This window comes from Ruditapes philippinarum, unplaced genomic scaffold (genome assembly GCF_026571515.1).
Source record: "Ruditapes philippinarum isolate M1 unplaced genomic scaffold, ASM2657151v2 ctg285_1_1_1_1, whole genome shotgun sequence".
NCBI classification, from domain to species: Eukaryota; Metazoa; Mollusca; class Bivalvia; order Venerida; family Veneridae; genus Ruditapes; species Ruditapes philippinarum.
Window position 1 is genome coordinate 318802 of NW_026858036.1, and position 22050 is coordinate 340851.

Here is a 22050-nt window from a genome sequence, read left to right on the forward strand (position 1 = left end):
AGGAGATCGATTTTTTCTTATAGAATTTTAATAATATGCACTAGACACATAAGAAATATTAACTAATAAAGTGGAAGCCTAAATTTCCTATAATGAGGCCGGATTCATTCTCTATTTAGCCAGTGCTTTCGGTGCTTTGATCAGAGTTAAAGAGAAATCTCTGGAATAACATTCTGAGTGTGCGTGTGATTTTTTATGCTTACAATACTCAAGTTCATGTTCGTTGTATAAAAGGTATTACGAAGTTTTTTTTCCAGGACGAGTGTCAGATAAACCAAAGTGACCTTTGAAAAAGGACCAATTACACTGATTGACAAAGTAAATTTTCTTAGCCTAGATATCATGATATTTTAACCATTACAAAGTTTATACATAATATCTAAGAATTACACGAAAGATCTCAAATTAACATAGAATATTTGTAAAATTTGTTTATGTCAGTTTCCAACTCCGTACGTTTAGCTAAATTCATCATTGTAATGGAGAAAAAAACATGATTACAACAATGTAATGCTTTAAATATATTGAAATTACTTTTGAAAGATTTTTCTCACAAGAACATATGTGAACAACAAGAAATTTAACAATCAAACCCATAATTTGCTTTTAAATTTATGGATTGTTGGTATATTCCACTTTCGCACTTTCGTTGCTGCCGATACACAAAAAAATTCTCCGTTTCGCTTTTTAGTCATCCCGAGAATCATCACGTGACCGTTGTTTTTATTCAGATTTGCAAACTGAAAGGTGTTTAAACGCTTTTCCCACAAAATTGGAGAAAATATGTATTTCAAACGATTTGCCAATCCAAAGAGCACATATCAATGTATCACTGATTCTGTTTGAATGTCCCTAACACGCAGGTAACAAAAAATTATCGGTTTGTGAAATTTTACTTTCTTTTGTGACATTCGGCCGTACCTCAGTGGAGTACCTTTAATCTTTTATACAAAGGTTAGTGTTTATTTAATTCATTTGTATAACTTTTAACAATTTTAGGGGTCTATGGCCGTTAAATTTATTAACTTATAGGCTTAATTTAACTATATAAATTTTAGCACTGTAAAAAGTATTATCAGAAGTCTTAAATGTTCAATTGTTGAACACAATGATCTTTAACTCTCTCATATCAGAGTTAAACTTAGGTTGGAATCTATGCATTATTGACTCTAATACTTTTTTATAATTCCGGATCTGAAAGGATGACTATTATTTAACAACACTCATATGTCAATACAAAGTATGAAATGGTCTTTATTTAAAGTTTTATATAATTATTGTTAATGCAGATATATTTGTTTGCAAGCAACATAATGATAATTGTACTTACAATATAATTACAACACACAGCTTAATCTCATCAATATATACTGTACATGGTTTTTATGAAATATGCCTTTAAGTATATAAATGTGCCACTGTTACAGGCAAATATTATTTGCGCAAATATCCTATGAACACATAAAATTTGTAGGTGCATATATACTCTTTATTTCAACATTTAAGTGATAAACATTATAATACAATGTTTTTAACTGAAAAATAACAAATATACACATATACAATTTTGCATAAACAGGAGACATTGGTGGTAATAACACGCATAACATATTTGTTAAGTACAGATCAAATGCAACATGAAAATATCAAGTGAAAAAGGCATAAGCATTAATACTTAAACTTAGAATAATTATCGAATAGACATAGATTATTTAAGTTCATGAGTATTTACATTTTCATTATACAATTTTTTATCTTGTGATATACTTTTGATGCTTGTACAGTTATCACTAATGACAGTATCGTATTATCTTCTAAAAAGCAATATTATTATGACAACTTGCACGCATATTTAACATAATACTGTTAAAGCAAAATCATCGTCTCTACGAGGTTGGTATACTTCGTGCATTTTAATGCAAAAGTAAACATTTGCGATTGCTATTCTAATAAATATATTTATGAACAGTTTTTAACAATTCTTTTCGAAAAAGTTCCATTTCATTACAATTTACAATAACATGTTTGATGACATCATAGCAGAGTGTTCCACAATCAAGAAACATTGAAATGTTTGTATTATTTTGTTTTCTTATGTATAATTTGCTAATCTGAATAGCGTGTTTTAAGCTTGTTGAGTTATAAGAACATTCTCATAAAATTGACCTCCCTATGTTTGTATGTAAAAAACGAAATTTATGAAAGTCATCATTAACCATCCTAAAGGATACTTTTATGTTTCAAAAATATTTATTTTTTTGTTCTGCATAACATTTACCATGACTCTTTTGACGGAAAAACACCACTTTCTATTTACTTTTTAAAAACATTGAGTGTTTATGTTTCCTAAGAATAGTTACAATATCTGGAACAAACCCATGCTGTTTTTCCTCTTCGGTACATACATAAATTGATAATCTTACGTTGAACACATGTTTTGCTAAAACTGAGCTTGGCATCATTTTGTTGCTAGTCTAAGAAATCTATCAAGTTGTTTATAGTCTTCTTAAGGTTAAACCACAATTCGCAACCATACAATGATCTAGGTATACACATTTTTGAAATAAGCGAAGCCGATTTGATTGGATTGTAAACTGAACTGATTATTACATTGCAGATTTTCTTACGGAAGCTTCATTTGCAGGTTTTGGGCTACACTTCTGATTTATGTAGCTTTCTTAGCAGTTAGAAAATCTTGTCGGCTCAAAACTCAGCCATGCATCAGGCCACTCTAAAATGACCCTGCACATAATCATGTGCAGCATGTTACAAAAAGTGTGCCATACGCAAGACCAAAATCTTGAATTTCTCCTAATTACTTAATTTATTCAATGATATATTTCATATTATTTGGCAAGTGGATACATTTAATGGTCCTCTGACTTTTTATGTTGAAAGAGGTCACTGGTGTCAAAATGACTAATGTTAAAATCAGTATAAACATTTTTGCTCATTCAGCATTTATTTTAAAATTTATGTATCTCGTGTTTAATATGAACAAGCATAGGAATTTTTTTCCTAGAGTTTTACCAATCACGTTTTTCTTAATAAACTGGTCTCCCAGTAGAATTTTGGAAAATCCGATACTAAATAAAGGGATTTTTATACTACAAGTCATAGATATAATATCATTCTTTACAATAACAAAAACTACAATATTATGTATGTATTACAGTCTCATAATTACATTTATGCCTTTTTAAAAAAAGGTCATCAATATGTGTTTGTTTTTGTATTTATTCGTAGAAATGTGTGTGAAAATGTGATCTACGGTCATATTAATATCAAGCAGGTCATTGTGACCATGAAACAAAGCAGCCAGAGCTCCAAATATTTTTATTTTTTTTTTAGCAAAAAGTTTTTTCACTACCAGATTTCAAATTCAGTTAGTTTTTTCGAGATCTAGTTCAATGAGTAGATTATTTCTATAAGATGAGCACCTACACCACCGACAAGGAAAGGCTGAGTTTAAAAGAACAGTGAAGTAGCCTTTCAGAAATAATTACCTTTTACGTTTCTTTTTGATTATAAACGATGCCATTTACTTTTTACTCAGACTCAATTCCACATACGATTTCAACATTCGATTTCTTCGGCCTTTTTAGCTGTCTGTCATTTTTTCGCTCGTTCCGATTACTTTTTTTACAGGAAGGAAGTTCACCCTTAGCACATGACAAATGCGGTGTTGTATTTGTTATTGCTCTAACAAAATATGGCTAAGTGAATATTACAATGGGGAAAATGTGTTCAGCAATTTTTATCCGATTTTGAAACTATTGAAATTGTAACGGCCGTTTAATAGATACTTAAACACTTAATGTCGTATATTTGGGCCGACATTTAGTTGACGCTGGTCGCGATATAAACCGTCGTTAAATGGAATGAACTAACATAGTAAAACTCATCGGGCGGGATTTTATGCCGTTGCTTAATTACAAAAGTTGCTAAATAAAGGTTGACGCAAACCAACAATTTCTAAATTTCAAATCAGTTGGCTTATATGCTAGGAAACAGTTCCAATACTGATTAAACAACGGCCTCACTGACTATCATTTTCATCACCTTCTTAATGGTCATATAGGTTTTGCCACAAATTTATGATGTACGTTTTCTTTTTAATTTGATTTTTTAGAAGATAGTCGGTTAAGAAATATATCTATATCTCCAAAACTCATAACACATCATTTTAATTCTTCAAGTTTTTACAAAAGTCACAGTTGAGTGACTAAACAGTGCATTTTTTTACAGAAAAGTCAATTTAAATGCTGAAATGTTAATCACTTAATTACTATTACTTTTTTACATTTAATTGCAAAATTATACGAGTACACGTCTGTTTTGCACTTTTTGTTGTCTTTTTGTTGATGTTGTATTTTTCTAATCTACATGCAAGATATAACTTAATTTAATCATAAGTCAAAACTATTTTAAATGAATTATGATTTGTATACTGAGATATGTTTACTTGTATTCAAAGCATAAAACAATTTTACATCCATTATGGTAATTCTTACATACAAAAACTAAATTTAGGTATATGGTGTTAATGATCATTTTGTAATATTTAATTAAGAAACAAACAAACCAACAAACAAACATATTTTATATACAATTCATATGCAATGCAGTAAAAATCAACTTTTATATTTTTGAAATAGAATTAAAGTAGGAAATATCAATTCTGTACATTCTGAATAATACAGAACCACCTCTGTAGCGTAATATCTATTTCGATAAAGGTAATTTGGTTGTCCGGAAAGGGGTTGCTCTGGAGTGTTTAGATCTTTTGTGAGGATCTATTGAACGCCGCCTTTCCTTGTTGATATTGTCTATTATATTTTCTTTTACTAACTGTTGTTTAAATAGGTAGTTGGTCTACAGAAGGCGGTTTTAAGCCGTAGCTGTAACGTGATGAAAAGTCAAAAAAATAAAACGAAGAAAAATAAAATTAATGAATTTAGGAAATATTCAAAAAAGTTTTGAGGGGTTGGTTCAAGCTTTAACATAAAGACAATAAACGAAACAGTAAGTAGGACAATTGGAACGAAAGTCATAATTTCACTGTGTCTTTGCGCTTGCGCAATCCGATGCAACGGATACAAGACCAATACAATTTCTGAAAAAAAAAGAAAAAAAAAGTTTAATACAACGCCAAAGCTTAACATTTCTGGTAAAAAAAATATAAAAATAAATACATTTTACAAATAAAAAAAACTGATTTGAAAAAGAAACTAAGTAACAAAACTGAACAAAAGAAACAAATACCTGCAATTAAGACCAAAACGCATTTTGCCCAAAAGTGTGCAGCTTCACTAAGTAGATGCACAAATGTATCGCTAAAAGTTTTTGTCCCCATTGCAGTGCTGGAACAAGTCACTATTGAAACTATCATCACAACAATCAGTATCGGAATTGTTAACAGCGAGATGTACATCAAAGCATGTAAACTGTAAAAGAATCAAAGTGCATCTAATCATGAAAAAAAATAAAGAATTCAGGCTTAAATTGTGTTTCTGTTGCTTTTATCCGTTACCATACTTCATCGACCTTCTATGCTTATATTTGGTACACCAAATTTAAGCATTGCAATTCTACTCTCATTAACAATTGTACCCTTTCAACAATTTCAATGCGTGATTTGTACGAATAATTTGTTCACAATTAGTTTTACATAACTGCGATACCAATTTGGTGGATGGTTCAAACCATTATTAACAAAAAAAGACAATTAAGTGTTCAAAATCATATATATATATATCATCTATAAAGCGATAATAAGATGGCAGACACGTAACATGTTTTTATTGTTATTTAACTACATAAATAAGTTCATATACATTGTGTGTGTTATTGATTTTTGTTTTCACTTCTCACTTCCCCTCGGAGCGTGCTCGTCGCTGAGAAGGCACAGGGCGTCGGCAGAAGATTTACAGCTTGGCTGGTAGTTTACTTAAATTGAAGCCACCGTGGGCGTTATCACGGGTCCGCTACTTCACCAAGAACTGTGGACAAGCTGCCGGTGCCTTGACTAATGCCGATGGGGAAGTGGCCCTACAAAGTAGGCGCTTTGGTCGACGAGGATGGTGTGCTAAGGTGGGTGAGCCCTTAGCACGGTAAGACGGCTTGAATGGCAGGCCTTTTGCTGGCACAAACAGCCCTTGTCAGGGCTGACCTTTCCTATTGTCACAGGTTCCTGTACATTTAGGTTCTCATTGACCGCCGTACAGTGACCTACTTTTGGCTCAAAATTCATATCTTTGGCGTATAATTCGTGGAAATTACATGGATGTAAATTATCACCACTTTGTGCTTCAAAATTACCTCTTTAAGGGCATGAATGATGACATTTACCGGGATCCGTACTCGACAGAGAATGCTGCTTTTTGTGCTCTTGCGGGCGGATGGACCATCATTTAGTATTAACTACATACATATGGTTTTTTTTAATCTATCACCAGACAATTTTTTTTCTTGCATTTTTCACCGCGGCGAGTAATTTACATAGATGTATATAAGGTTAGAATAATTCACGTTTTCTCCAAGTGATTTCTATTGAAGTCCAGACCAGATATATTGTTGTGTAAGTTTTCATGTATGTCTTTTGTCCTTTTGTTGTTTTGCAAGTTCAGTAATGAGTGATTGATTTTGTATGTTGATTTGATTCTTGGATAGCGCTAACATTTCTGAGAAACTAACTGAGCACTCCTTCTATTGCAATCAAAGCATAACATCTCTGTCTGATATTTAAAATATTCATTATTTCTTTACAGAAATATTAACATATTTATTTATAATTAACATTACTGTTTTGAAGATCTCTTCTATCAAACCTTGTATGTACATATTTAATTAAATTGTAATTGTGAAATGTTTATAATATATATATCGTAATTATTAACATTCCGAAATTTTAAATTTAGTAACTTTTTGTTGTATGATAAATCTGTCTGTAATTTGTATTATAATCAATCTATTGTCGATCCGGCTTGACTTTGTTGTCACATTTGGCGCATTTTTCGGTGTATGTGCGTCCGTACGTCAGTCTGTACGTTCGTCCGGAATTGTCCGGTCTATAGCATGCTCAAATTTTTCAAAGGTCAAGGGTTATATACATGGATGGATTTAAATTTTTCTTAGCACAAATGCCCTCCATCTGACAAAATGAAGGTCAAAGTCACAACTGCTCAAATTTCAATTAAAAATATTGAAATATGTTTGTTTCTTGGCGCTGTATCTTGCTTATGTTTTGAAGTATAATATCTTGAAGTCAGAGGACTTTTATTGAGCCCGCTTGCGCTGAGCTTGACATAGTTTTCAAAATGGTTGTTCAGTGATTATGTGTGCGGACGTCCAAACTTGTCCATGCCATATCTTCTTCGTGCATGGAGAAATTTTCAAATGAATAGTATGAATTGAGTTTTTAGCCACAAATGTTCATCATGAGACTTCAACTGTTCGTCTTGCACATGAACCAGGTCATCGGGTCAGGGGTTAGGATAATCTAAGATGATGCAATGTCAAAATTTTGCTTAAGGTATCAAGAGGATCTGAAGCTCGTAGTTTCAGGTTTTAATTAACAAAATATGAAACACAAGGAAGGGTGGCGTTCACCCACCAATAGACCTAGCAACACAGGACCACTGACAGAAGTCAAACAGGATCCAAACAAAAACAGGACACGGCACAAGGAAAAGCACGGACGGGGTGACTACCACAACAACATAGAATAGGAAACAATAAAAACCGGCAATGAAATTAAAGAACGATTAATTAATAGGCTTACTCCATTAAGAGCGTTGGAAAAGAGGAATAGAAGGTCTGGGAGGGAGGATTACAATTAAACACATAACTAAGGGCAAAGGGAAGATATCGTGGACGACAAAACAACAAGGGACACAAAAGTGTCATCATAATAGTATAAAACAACAGACATATGTCTAAGGAACATAAAGGAGTGCCGCCTTGGAATATAAGTACTGCAGGGCGTTTAAACCGGTTAATGGTGCACCAAACTTCACTTTTAGCCCACCAGAGACATTGTAATAGTGAAATTCTAACAGTTGCTTTGGTTACAAAAGGTGAATTAAGTAAAACACAGAAATGATTATGTAGATACATATAAAAGTTAACCCAATAACCGTAACAAAAGTACACAATGTCTTACAGGAAGACAGAGCAACAAGAAAGTCACCTACAAGGGCCGAAGAAGCAAGACAGAAGACATTTAAGTCCAAAATGGCTTAATGAACTGTCCATTAAAGAGTTGTCCTCTTGGTCCGTCAAATGTCATCAAAAGAGGAAAGCGTTGTGTCTAACTGTAAAAGGCTTGAACGTTAAGCATGCGGTATGTCTCAACATCCTTGGGTTGTAACGTTTTGTCAATAAAACGTTAAATGATTTTAATCCTTAACATTGCTACAAGCTTAAGCAAATCTAATTAACTGAGAAACATATATCCCCGTAAGATGTTGCATGGGGTACGTCTCCATCTAAATGTGGATAATTAACTATAGAGAAGTCAAGGTTAATTCTTCTATCATAGATTTTCTTGTGGAAAATCCAAATATTATGCAATAAATTTCAAGAGTTCGTTTTATTAAGTTGTAGTTAATGGGGATAGATATCAGACACCATTTGATTAAAATAAGAATTATCTAAATTAAAAATATCAACAAGGTATCTCAAAATGAAAAGAGGAGCGGGTTGATGGTAAATTTTGTTTTGTTACAGATTTCTTCTAGACTTGAATAAAATATTTTAAACCTCAGTGGGTGTTATCTTCAACACCTTACCACTACATAGACTTGCGGAAACGTAATGCTCTATTTCCCTCCCCTGACAATAATCAGTGAAGCATTGCACTCGGATTAATAAGCAATTTGGTTCGGTGTAATAAAGAATAGCACAAGTCTTTCAGGGTAATGGTACAAGTAAGCTACCCTTGAACTGAAACAACACCCTACGCCGCATGTATTTAATTTCTCTGGTTGCTAATAAAGAGGACATCACCGGAAAATAATAAAATATCGTGAACAAAACAGGTTAAATGATAAACCCTTTTTGTGATCATTTAAAGGCATCACCCGAAATAAAATATATTGAAAAAAAACTAATAAACCGTGCTTAACATTAAGATATGTAATGCCATGATAATGAAGAAACTTAACGGTATGTGTGATGACATATACAATAATGATTATGTTTTGACAAAAGTGACAGCCAGCTGAAAAAGACAAACAAAAGAACATTGTGAGTATTTTTGTCGTCTATGTTAAATGATGGTTACGGCACAATATGCAGCTTTCGCTATCGAGTAGAAATAGATTATCTGTGATATGCAAAATTATTATTTCAAAACTCTATTGCTTAGTTTTAGCCATTGCAATCGTGTGATAGTACTACTTAAAATGCCGATGAGCGGTTTGCGGGTAATTATCGAGGTGTGCCGATCACGCATATTTAACTGAAAGGATATATAATTAAGCAAGGTATATATATGATTCTTGGACAATGCATTTCATCTCATTTATCTTTATTAATCTATTAATACAATTCCTTCTCAATACTTTACAGGTTATTAAAGAGGGTGACTGGCAAACGGAATAACGAAAGAACGGACAAGGCGTCGACTATATGCTTTTCTTTCGGGGGTGTTAAAAATCGCAGTGAAAGAAATGAGAATATAACAAGATATGTTGTCCGACAAAAAGTCGAGGAATTATTCCAATTATTATAGTTTAATTTGAAAAGATTATTTCGTTACTTTTTAAAAAGGGTCAGTAATAACTAAACCTTTTAAAATAACCTCTTTCTCCATCACAACTTTAGAATTTTCTTAAATATATCTTAAATGTTACTGGTAACAATACTTAAGTCAAATTTAAGTGAATTCGATAATAAATACTCTAAGTAATACATTAAGCTTATGTACTGAGAATTCTTTTACATATACACATCAAAGCATAAACATCATTATTTTGTCCATTTCAATTCAATTTAGTAATAAATAAAATGTTAAATACCGAACAAAATGGCTGCGAAAATGAGTTACAACTGGCGTAATTGTGTTCCTTTGTCAACGTTAAGTTTCGCATTTAGTTTAAACGTATTTAATTAAGCTCGATTGCGAAACAATTTCTCGGAAATTATGTAAATTACTTATTTAGTTCATTTGTCATTGTGAAACATGATTGTGATCCCGATGAAGGCTCGACCCTATGATCCCCGGTTTAGAGTCGGACATCATAACCGTTAGGCAACCGCTTTTTTAATGTTTCAATAATGGTTTTAAAGAGATAATAGATGCTTTCTACATGAAAAGGGTAGCGTTAAATGTGCAATAATTTGTCATAAAAGTAGCAAGATGTAACTAAAGTAGTACTTGGCTTCCATACAAAATGCTTATTAAGTGTTGTTATATTTTTTCTGGTCCTTTGGGATCATTGATGCCAGCACTATTAAAGGTTGAGAATTGAGTACAGCTGAAGCCGGAGCTAAGGGTCGTGAGGGATATTGCACTTATTGATTATTCCTCATGTACAGACTTAATCAAACCGTGTATGCAATTCATATGTACTTTTGTTGTGATTAATGCATCCGAGAAATCACTTTGTTTCCAGATTTTTTTCTGAGACATAAATCGAAGTATTTTTGAGGCATTATGAACCAAATCCAATGCATTTGATATTTAAAAGATAAACAATAATCTGCCTTTAAGTTTCACTAGTATTAAAATAGTGCCCTAAAGATATTAATGTCCGAAAAAAATGTTCAATTGATCTTTCAATTTTCAAAATCTTATTAATCTTATCATTATACAATGATTTGACCATCAACATGTGAACAATATAAGTACACTATCAATGCTATTAACAAAGAATTTTCTGGTATCGCGAGGTGTTTCAAAAATAAACAAATAATAACCAAAATTATATATCATCAGAGAAATACAGTTTAAAGAAAAATATACAGATATCTAACGATCTGTTTTTTCTATTAACGAAGTCTTTTTTTTATCCTTGTACTTTGGACGGACAAGTAAAATCAGATATAATTCTGTTTTTGTAAAATTCATTGTGCAATTAATGCATTTCCGCGCGTTTATATTCACATACTTTAGGTGTATCTGTTTACCTTTAAGATGATTTCCTAAATTTTGAGAGATAAAAGCGATTTTCTTTCATAAATAAAGGTAACAAACGGTTGTCGATATACTATGTGTTTAATTAATGCGTACGTTTGTTGTCTTGTTTTATTATTTATATAGGAGGACCATTTTGGTAGTAAATGTCTTATTCTGTTTTGACAATTTCTAAATAATATTTATCTAATCACTGTTTAACCCAAATATTTTCAAATCCATGTGTTTCTAAAATATCACTTATTCGTGTAACCCAACTTTTTGTTTTTATATGTTCTTATTTTGTTTGCAAAGTCGGATCTATGCTGGCCTTAAATCTTTTCATACGACCGTTTGAAAAACGGGTTGTATAAAAGGAACAACCGTAGTGGGTAGGCATGCCATCGGACGGCGTCCTTTTTTTGTCCGGGGCATATCTCCTACAGGCATGGATGGAAAAAGAAATGTTTATAGCTATTAGAAGCCGTGTCGCGGGCATAAACAATGTCTCTATGCCAAATGTAATTGAAAAGTACTTGTCCGAGACAAAACTTCTTAATGCATAGAGGGATTTCAATATTAATTCAATATTCACCATTGTTAGGTGGAGTGTCGCGCGCAAAAATTCAGGTCTTAGCGCCTAAGGTCATGGTCACATTTAGGGGTCGAAGTTCACATGAAAATATTTAAGTGTCTATAGGAGCCATTTAGTCATCATTCATTGAGGGATTGTACTACAAATGGTCATTATCATGACAATATAAAAATAATGAAAATAATAATATATTTAAATATAGAAGGTAGCATACAAAGTTTAAACAGTAAGAAGTATACTTATTTTTAGTAAGACCTTCTGATTTAACAAAAAATGTAGATCCATGCATTAAAATCTTAATTTTTACAAACAAACAAAAATTATTGAGTGTAAAGATAAAATAGTTTCATTCATCCATCCGACTGATACTCATTTTAATCATTTTAATTATAGATAAACTCATAAAGATTAAAAAAAATATGACAACAGATACAAGTTAAAATATGTATCTTACTGTAAACTTAGAAAGTAAATTTTACAGCTGTTTTTTTTAAAGGTTGTTAAGTCGAACATCTTATGATAGTAGGAGGTAATTTGTTCCAAACGTCAATACTGTAAAGTAAAAGGTAAAAGAATCCTTTAAATAATTAGTATAATGTATACTTTTTAGTACAAGATCCTTATGAGAGATTTATCGTAAATTATATTATTAATTGTGAGAGAAACTGAAAATTACACTCGTATACAGCGGTGCCAGTTTGTTCAAAGATTTATAGACTATAACTGCTGTGTGGTATTTCACCCTAACTTGAATTTCCGCCATTTAAATTTATATAAATTATATCTTATTTACGTGAACGTATCGGCCTATTAAGGTATTACGACCCTAATCGGCACTATAAGGAACTGAAAAATTGACATCATAGGTCAGATAAATATCTTAAAGTACACCTGTATGCACAATTTAAACAAAGTTTACCGTACGGAAATCAAGTTATGGCCACTTTTCTGAACTCAAGCTAGGATGTTATGAGGGCCCTTTTAAGAAATGAGGAACCTTTAAATAATCTGCAATAACATTCTAATGAAAAATGTTTTCCCATTAATTTTTGGTAAGAAACAAATAGTACCATTAAGCCAACAATCCACATAAGCAAAATTATGGTTTCTACTTAAAATTTATGAAATCTGTGTTACCCTACTCCATCCATTTTTACCACGTGTCTGACCATTTTCCTACTTAGGGAGCCTAATTTAAAAAATCCTTAAAATGTACCCAAATGAGTGCCTGTTTTCAAAGTTTTCCTTAATTGTTAAAGAAGTATATTGGTTGATCTTGTAAAATATGAAATACTTTTACCGTCTAGTTTTGATTTTATTACACTTTGAAAATATCAGGTACTATATTTATTACTAGATTTAGCATAATTTAGCCAATAAATACCTATATAAATTAAAAAATCAAAATTAAACATTTTTCTTTCCAAATTGGACACGAGAGATACATAAATAATGGTAAAAGAAAAAGAGAAAGAAAAAAAAAAACGTTGACCTTTTCTGGGGATTTAACCTACAGCCCTCATTTTCAATGTAGTTAACAGTAGTTGTATCATAGTTTGGGGACCTTTTTCTGTTTGAAAATGTGTCAGAGTTAAATCGTATACATATACATGCACAGTGCGTTAACTGGAGTGCAGGTATCAGTTACCCGCACTGCAGAACATGCCCATTGATTGGTTCATTTGTCTGGGGTTTACATATTGTGACGACGGGAAAGGGAAATCGATAGAGAAATCATATTTAGATGCTCGTTCATTGGTTCCTTTTTTCTGGGTTTCATATTGGAGTCGGGGGAACTTTTTCTTTTTTTTGACTAATACAAAAGAAAAAACATCAAAACACTGGCAACGTTTTATACTCGGGCTACGCCCCCCCCACAAATAGATACTCGTTTTTCAGCCCTTTTTTTACTTCTGCCTTTTGAATCCCTTTTCAAAGCTGGGGTAATGCATTGGGGATGGTAATCCCTTAATATTTTTTGGCAGCCCCTTTTTTGGATTGAATTTAATTTTATTGTTTATGATATTTCCCTTTTCCAACCGTACAACAAAACAAACACAGGGGGGTAGGGGAACATTTTTTTTTACTTGGAATAACGTAAAAACGTCATGTTTGAAGAGAGCAATTTGTGTATTTAGTTTTTAGCAAACATTGTCTATTTAATAATGCCAGTTTAAAGTCAAATCTACATAAATGCTCAATAACTTTTAAACTGTAACTGGAATTCTATCGATTACTTTCAGCCATTTGTAATTTAAGACAATATATTCAAGGTCAAGGTCACTGAAGATGATGAAATATTCAAATATTGTCCAGAGCATATCTCCTACACACATGAAAGGAATATTATGAAACTTCATAGAAATGTTTCCACTATAAAAAAAAAACTGTGCAACGGGCAAGGTCTCTAGGTCGAAAGTCAATGTCACCCAAAGACGTCATTGAAAAACACTTTTCTTGAGCATAATTTCTTCAGGCATAGAGGGATTGTAATACGTTAAACATTGTGGGCAGAGTGTCAGGTGCAAAAGGCGACTATGGTCAATGTCGATCTAGGGGTCAAAGTTCAAATACAAAAGATGAATATGTGTATGGAGACCATTTAGTCATCATTTATTTATGGATTGTAACACAAATGATCATATCATTACTACAGTCATTGCACTTGTATTTTAGGTCAGCTTATGCAAGGTCAAGGTCACCTAAGATAATGAAATATCTGGACTGTGTCTAGAGCATATCTCCTACATGCATGGGAGAATTTTAATGATACTTTATAGAAATGATCATCACCATTAAATATATTGCTTCATACACGATCCAGTTCAAAGGTCAAGGTCACACATAGAGTTAATTGCTATGCATATCTATAATGCCAACATGTCCATCAATTTTTTTTGACGGGCGTATGTTGCGACAATAATGCCTTTGTTTACAATTCTACTGTTATCAAGAGATATTGTTTTCATGCAGTATTTTGGCATATTCATATTTTTATGAATAACTGTTGACCCTATCTGATTTTTCGTAAAAGGCTGACAAGTTCATTGACCATTTCAATACCTGTAGCTGGATGAATGCCCGATATTTCTAAGCAATAATTGAGTAAAGAGCAACCAATAATTTATGAGCCGCGCAATGACCAAACGGATCCATGCTGGTCGCAACGCATTGTGTTGATTTTATCATGGCGCGTCTCATATATCAAATAGTTTCAACATTTTCTTGGACAGGCATTTCAATATTATTCAATATTTGTAACAATTTATTTACAGACTGCATTTACAAATTCATGCTTAGCAAGTGCATTTTAAGAACGATTAAAATTAACATTTGTAAACAAGTCTAATCTTAAGTATTTAAATGACTTGCCAGTTTCTATTGGAGTACATAGAGAATAATAGGTTGGTGCCGTGAATGGAGAAAGTTTATCTGGCGAGGCGGAGGAATTTATTGGTAATTTATCCTGTCACCGGTTTTTTTTTAAAGAATTTTATTAGGCAAACTACCTTTAATCACACTATCGGAAATGTTTCTATACAAACAAAGAAGGCCCGAAGCGTGCATTATTCTACAACAATGCACTCGCCGTTCTTATTATCTCCCTGTGTATTTTCACATTGAGGGCGCCATTTTGTTTGAAAAATGTGATAAATAAAAACAATTTTTTGTCGCATTTTGTTGTGAAAACTATTTAGAATAGATAAAGAAAATGGTCTAACCAAGAAAATGAATTCGAACACCAATATCTTTTATTCAGTCGTTAACGCTGTACAGACGTTTAAAGTATTGTTTACGTGACGTCACAATGTAGCGCCAAACAGCACGTGCAAAACAATCAAATCAAGTACGCTATTTTAATGTCGCAAACGAGTTAAGTTTTACATTTATTCACTTTTAATAATTTCTATTTCGCTTGAAAAATTATAGAGTGAAATAAAATAAACAAACGGCCTGTAAAGAACGTTTCTATTGGAAACTCTGAGGCAAAAACAAATTTATCCACCAACCATAAAGTCCAACATTATAATAATAATTATAGTTTTTCTTGAAAAGTAGTCCGGCAAATCATGCATACCACGTGATCAAGTGCCGTAGATCAGTAAAAATATACGGCACCTTGTTATCGGGCCGAAATTGTTACAAGTGACAGGATAAAGTAAATTACAAACCCAATATTACATGACCAGTTTCGAAAGTCATTGTCTTAGTTTTTGACAGGCTACGCTTTGTGTTACAATAGTTTCCCACTATAGTTTTCTAGAATCGGGCGATTTTGAGAACAAAACATGTCGTTTACATAAAGAACAAAAAAGTATCATATAAGTTAGAATTATTGAACCTGATCTTAAAATTTTTATTTATGTGATAAACATATTAGTACAATACGGACCGTTTTAGCTATTTTAAGATTATTGTTACTTAATCAGATTATCCCGCTAATAGCAGAGAGTAGAAAACTGTGTTTCTAGAGGGCCACTATTTGACACAGTTGACTTGTTCGCCTTGAGGAATCCTGTATGCAACTTAGATTAATAATTTACCCTACCGAACATACATGAATCCTTATCATTTAAGAGAAGTTTACCGTTAAATTATCAATTGTTTTTCAACTTTTTAGTTTCTATTTACCCTTGAACAGGCATAATACATCTTTAATACAAAAAAAACCTGAAAAACAATTTTAAAAAAGTATTCACCTAAAACACCATTTAAGAGGGCATTTTTTCGTTTGAGTGAAATATGGAATATATTTTCTCGAAACATGATAAAATGCCATATGTTTTCACGAGCCTGGACGGCGAGTGAAAATATGTGGAATTTTATCATGTTGAGTGATAATATATACCATATTTCACGAAAAAAACAAACTTTTTATTTAATTTCATTATCAAAGAAAAATGGTAATGGTTACGAACCCCCTTGCTTGCTACGCAACTGCAATTGTACAGCGCGCAGAAATATAATTATTGTCTTGTTTTGAACGCGATATTTAGCGCTATATTGTGACGTCACGTAAACAACTCTTTAAACGTCTGTACATCGTTAATGACTGAATTAAAGATATTGGTGTTCGGATTTATTTTCTTAGTTAGACCATTTTCTATCATTCTAGATAATTTTCAAAACCAAATTCTACAAATGTTGTTTTGTATTTATCAGATTTTTCACACAAAATGGTGAAAATAAATATGAGTTTTGACTTCGTCCACTTTCATATTTATATTTCATATTTATTTCTAAAAAATATGAAATATATATGACTGATATAGCACCATATTTCAAGGGTAAAATTAAACAAAATTGCATATTTTTCACGAGCCGGAACGACAAGTGAAATATATAGAGTTTCATCATGTTGAGTGCAAATATATTCCATATTTCACGGAAAAAAAATAAATAAAATAAAAAAAACGTTCTATACTATTGTAACCTTCAAACAAATGTTGTTTACGAACACATATTTGTTACGCAGTTGTGCAGCACGCAGTAATACATTGATTATTTATAGATGCGTGACGCGGTTCGGATTTAATACACAATTTATCACAGCCATAACACTCCTGACGTTGGATTGTATCAAGGATCATTATTCCAATGAATTTCACAGCAAATCGAGCCTATTTAGATAATCTTCAAAGTTGAGGAAATGCGTTGTGAGGGTTCTACCTTTATGTAATGGCCATAATGTCACAAATCGTTTCAAATTCACAAAAAAGAAAATTGCACAACGCTAAAGTTACTGAGTAACACTTAATTAAATGAAGTTAAACACAAGCCCACTCCTTGGGTAGTCATACAAAATGCAATATATATAACAGAAACCGTTTTCGCGAACATCGTGACCATTTATTTATTAAAATGTAATTTAATTAAATAAATGTTAAGGGTTCATGTATGAAAGTAAATCATATAATAAACTCATGTAATGAATTTATTTTGTGTCTTTATGTTCGTTTTTTATATGTACTGGTGTTGCTGTGATGTAAAGTATCATTTAAGCAACGGTGTAATGTACATTGATATATACATATTTACACCGTTACCTACAAATCCCTGTATGTAAACATTTATGGTTACCTCAACGGTGTATGGCACCTTTGTTCATGTATTTTACGTGTTTTTTTTTTTTTGTTTTTTTTGTTTTTGTTTGTTTTGTTTTTTTGTATATTTGGCGGGAATATTGATTATATATGATTTGTTTATTTATATTAAATTGAGTTTTTATTGAAGTTTAGAACCTTTCAGACTTACAAAAATGAAATATCTTATGGAACTTATAACATTTTATTGGATTAAAAAAAATGATTCTTTGAAACATTCTTTGATCATTCACATGAAAAAAAGAGAAAAGGATATTAAGTTTGAGTAATCATTACTTGTTGTTCTTTGTTTAATGTGAACTTTTTCCAATGTAGCATTGGCAATATTGTTACAGCCGTGACTAGCAGACATTGTAAATTCGACTTGAAGACTGTATATCTTTTTACAGATAATTTGATAATGTTTATTCTTTTTTTAACAAAAGGTGACTAATGACAAACAGAAATTCACATTTTGAGACATTCACATTAACACAAGTGGTTTCGTCTTTGTATAGGATATGGGTTTATTGGGTATATTAATTGGTAATCTTCTGGTCAGAACGTCTCTGTTGACGTACCAGTTCCGGTCATAATATTTTATGCTCAAGACAACCAAGGGTTTGTGATGTTCTTTTTTCACTTTGTATAATAATTGGTGGCATCAGTTTTCATTCATTACTTGTGCTAAAACTTTGGAAAATAAAGTGTAAGTAAATTATTTGCTTCCTTTTAAAAAATTTTTTTTTTACGACCGAACAAACAAGGAACAAATAAATATTTTAATGCAAAATTATCATTTTTTACAATTTAATATTTTATATTTTTTAAAAAGAAACCAGCATAAATTTTTTTTTTTCATAAACAAGTAAACCCCGAACAATATGTTTTTATATAGTAAACAAACAAAAGGATATATTTATATTAAATACCAAATGTAAATTACTACAATACCAGCTCTGATATGCAATCCACCTGTTTAATATTTGGAAGAATATACCACACTTTTTGCAAGAAGCTAATGCTCACATAATTCAATTTAAAGACCCAGCCTAGGTATAAAAGGGAGGTAATGGCTGGTGGGTGGTTTCCCTTGAATTTTCAAACTGTATTTAGCTCAGAGAGAGATTTTCAAATATATTTACAGGAAAATACCATTTTTTACCAATGGAAAAATTCCTAAATGAAGCCAAATGATTAATCACTGATTCTAGATAACAAATTTGAAAATGTATGACGAAATAGATTCTTATAATTAAATATAAAATGATGACAGAAATTCAAATTTGAACTAAGGGGAGGAGTTTATTATGTTTATAACCATGTGACCACATTGTTTGTAAACATCAATGTATTACTTACCTTGATATAATGATTTTCTAAAGTTTGTCGGAATAATCCACTTTGCATCAAATGAATTGTAGTTTATATCAATAAAAGCGCATAAATCCAGTACATTTCACAATGAAATATATACAGAAATGATAAAACTCTTGGCTTGTATTTCTCACTATTGTAAGTATATAAATTTTTACAGACACATTATTTTGAAGTTATAAATACTAGTAGTAATTTTCAATTTCATCAAATAAGGACAGAAATAGTGCCCAGTGTAGGATTGTACTAGTAGATTAGGATACAGTTTCCTTACTTTATTTAACACAAAATTTTGAATTGCATTTTCTCAAGTTGAACAAAATGAGTGCTCAGAAGTAATCATTTCTTCAATAAAGAAATACATTGGTTCTTCGTTACTTCCTTTTACACCAAGCATTGCGTCTTTACATAATTGAACAAAAGATTTTGTATCTGATTTTTAGCTTTTTTGCATTGACCTTTTTTCCATTCAAGGCTTTTCTTTCACTTGACACATGAGAAACAAAAACATTTTTCACATGAAAAAGTAAAGTCAGAATCAAAATCATTAGTTTCATCTGCTCTTTGTCTTATAAACAATAATACTAGTTGGCTATCTCTTTGATGGCGTAAGCTATATTTCCAGTTTCCTTTGACATGTGAGCATTGTCTATGACCTCATTTCTGTTCTCTAACATTAGTGACACACTTTTTCCAAATTCTAATTAATGAGGTTAAACAGAGCTTCAATGGTTTCTGCTCTCAGTGACCAGTAAAAACTACAAACTAAACTTATCCATTTATATTGAATAACACAAATCAATGAAAACACGAAACAAAATTACTATTTTCCAAGCACAAAAAAATCCCTCCTAAACTGATTTCAGACAAAGGTCAGCTAAAATATAGAAGATGCAAAATGTGTAAGGTATGGAAGGTATAATTGTGTAGTCACATTTATTGTTAAATATCATGTAAGTAAAAACTAAAACAATTTTTCACACTGTTCGTCTCAGAAAGTCTTCTTTAATTAGATAATATATTAAAAATAAAACCTTACAAGCCCTGTCACCCCTTCTGTATTGTAGTGTTGTATGCCAATTAAACACCGAAATGTGATATTTTGTTTTATCTCTGCTGATAGCAGCATAGCAGTACACTTCCTAATTAAAATATACCTGAGGTATAAAATTATATACCAAAAATTATACCATATATAAGTTGATAATGGTCAAAACAGGAAATATTACAGAACAGAACAGAAAAATTTATTCAGTCTTATGCATATAAAGCACATCGACATCAACCAATATATAAATACATTTGTGACAACAATGACATAGTTAAAACACATCATTATATACAAGTTACATAATCAAAGAGTGTTTCAAAAGTTTAGATATCACTTTTTTAATGAATCGATTAACAAAAAATGTTACTGTTTATAAGTTACTCTTTCCGAATACTAGTTAATGCAATACATGTGTAGTTCTTCCTTTACGCGGCATTACAAGAATAGATATATCTGACCCTTTGGTATCAAGGGATAAACTTGAAAGTCCTCAAACAGGAAATCTACAACTGGTGATCAGAAATCAGGCCAACTTTTCTTGTCTCTCTGAGAAAGGTAGATTTTTTTGTGTGTAAAAACCCATCATCTGCTTTAGCTATTTTTTAGAAAAGTACACTTAGTCAGCTTTTGCTGGACGTCTATCACTGATAAAACAATGTAGAAAGAGGGTTCATTTGCATCCGATAGTCTTATCGGATGTTGGGGGTTTAGGTTAAGTTCAATGAAATCAGTACTATATTTACTTCTTGATTGCACACCACCATTTTCTAAAATGTTAACATTATTAACTCTTGCAACAGCTGTTTTATAAATGTGCCTAGATATTTAGCTTAAAACTTCTTTCAAGTCATTGCAAGATTATTGTGGAAAGATTATGCGGCCAATACACATCCTGATGCTTTTGGAATCTAACTGAAGTAGTTCTTATCAACATTTAAAAGAAGAAGGAAAAACTGACAAAGTCATACTTACATTAAATTATTTAGAGAACATACTGTGTTTTCGAAGTGCAAATCCTTTCCACCTTTTATGTTTTTGTCTTCTCTCATTTTATTCAATTCACTATTTATCAAATGATTCTTAAAAACTGCAATACGTCCTTCCAATTTCATTTAATTTAAGTTGTAGATATACTGATATTTAAAACCTACTCTCTTAAAATACTAGTCCATTTACAGTTAAATAAAAACTGAATATTAAAATCGTCTAAACGTTTGAAGACGTGACAAAAGACAAAATATATCTAAAATAATGCTTCCTAAACGTTCTGTGAGAATTTTAACGAAGTTGTTTTATTATCAAAGCACGTTAACACAATATGAAAATTATTTTACTGTACTATTTATAAACTTTATGTTTTAAATTTAAATATAACATGAATGATAATGACTCATCGGATAGCTGGCGTTAATAACCGGTCTCGCGTAATAATCACACGGGCGAAATATTAGCAAGGTTTATACATATCTTTTAAAACTTGCCTGTAACTTTGTTTTCTAACAAAGCGCTTTAATAAATTGGTATAAAACTTCAGCATAGAATAATTATTTAGGTGCATACATTTGAATATTCTGACATTATTTTTTCATCAGATTATATGTATATAAATCATTTAGACAAAAATGACAATTCAAATTAACAATAGAACTCGACAGCTTTGCCTTTACTGCATTTAAGTGAAGCAAATGCCAAGCTGCCATGTTGCCAATTTATGATCACAAAACTATGGTGTCTGATTTGTGCCATTTTCTTATGTTGTTTGGTTGTGGTAGCAAAAACATAAAAGAGTGACAGAATTAGAAAAACATATTTTTTTTTTCATTTG

General features: G+C 31.5%; 1 long non-coding RNA gene across 1 annotated transcript; it reads right to left on the minus strand.

Moving 5' to 3' along the window:
* Positions 1-1139: 1139 nt before the first annotated feature.
* Positions 1140-21565, minus strand: LOC132751883 (uncharacterized). The gene is made up of 3 exons (XR_009628735.1): positions 21198-21565; positions 5266-5447; positions 1140-5116 (listed from the first exon to the last, which is right to left on the minus strand). It is a non-coding gene; the product is annotated as an uncharacterized LOC132751883 (long non-coding RNA).
* Between the last annotated feature and the right edge of the window lie 485 nt (positions 21566-22050).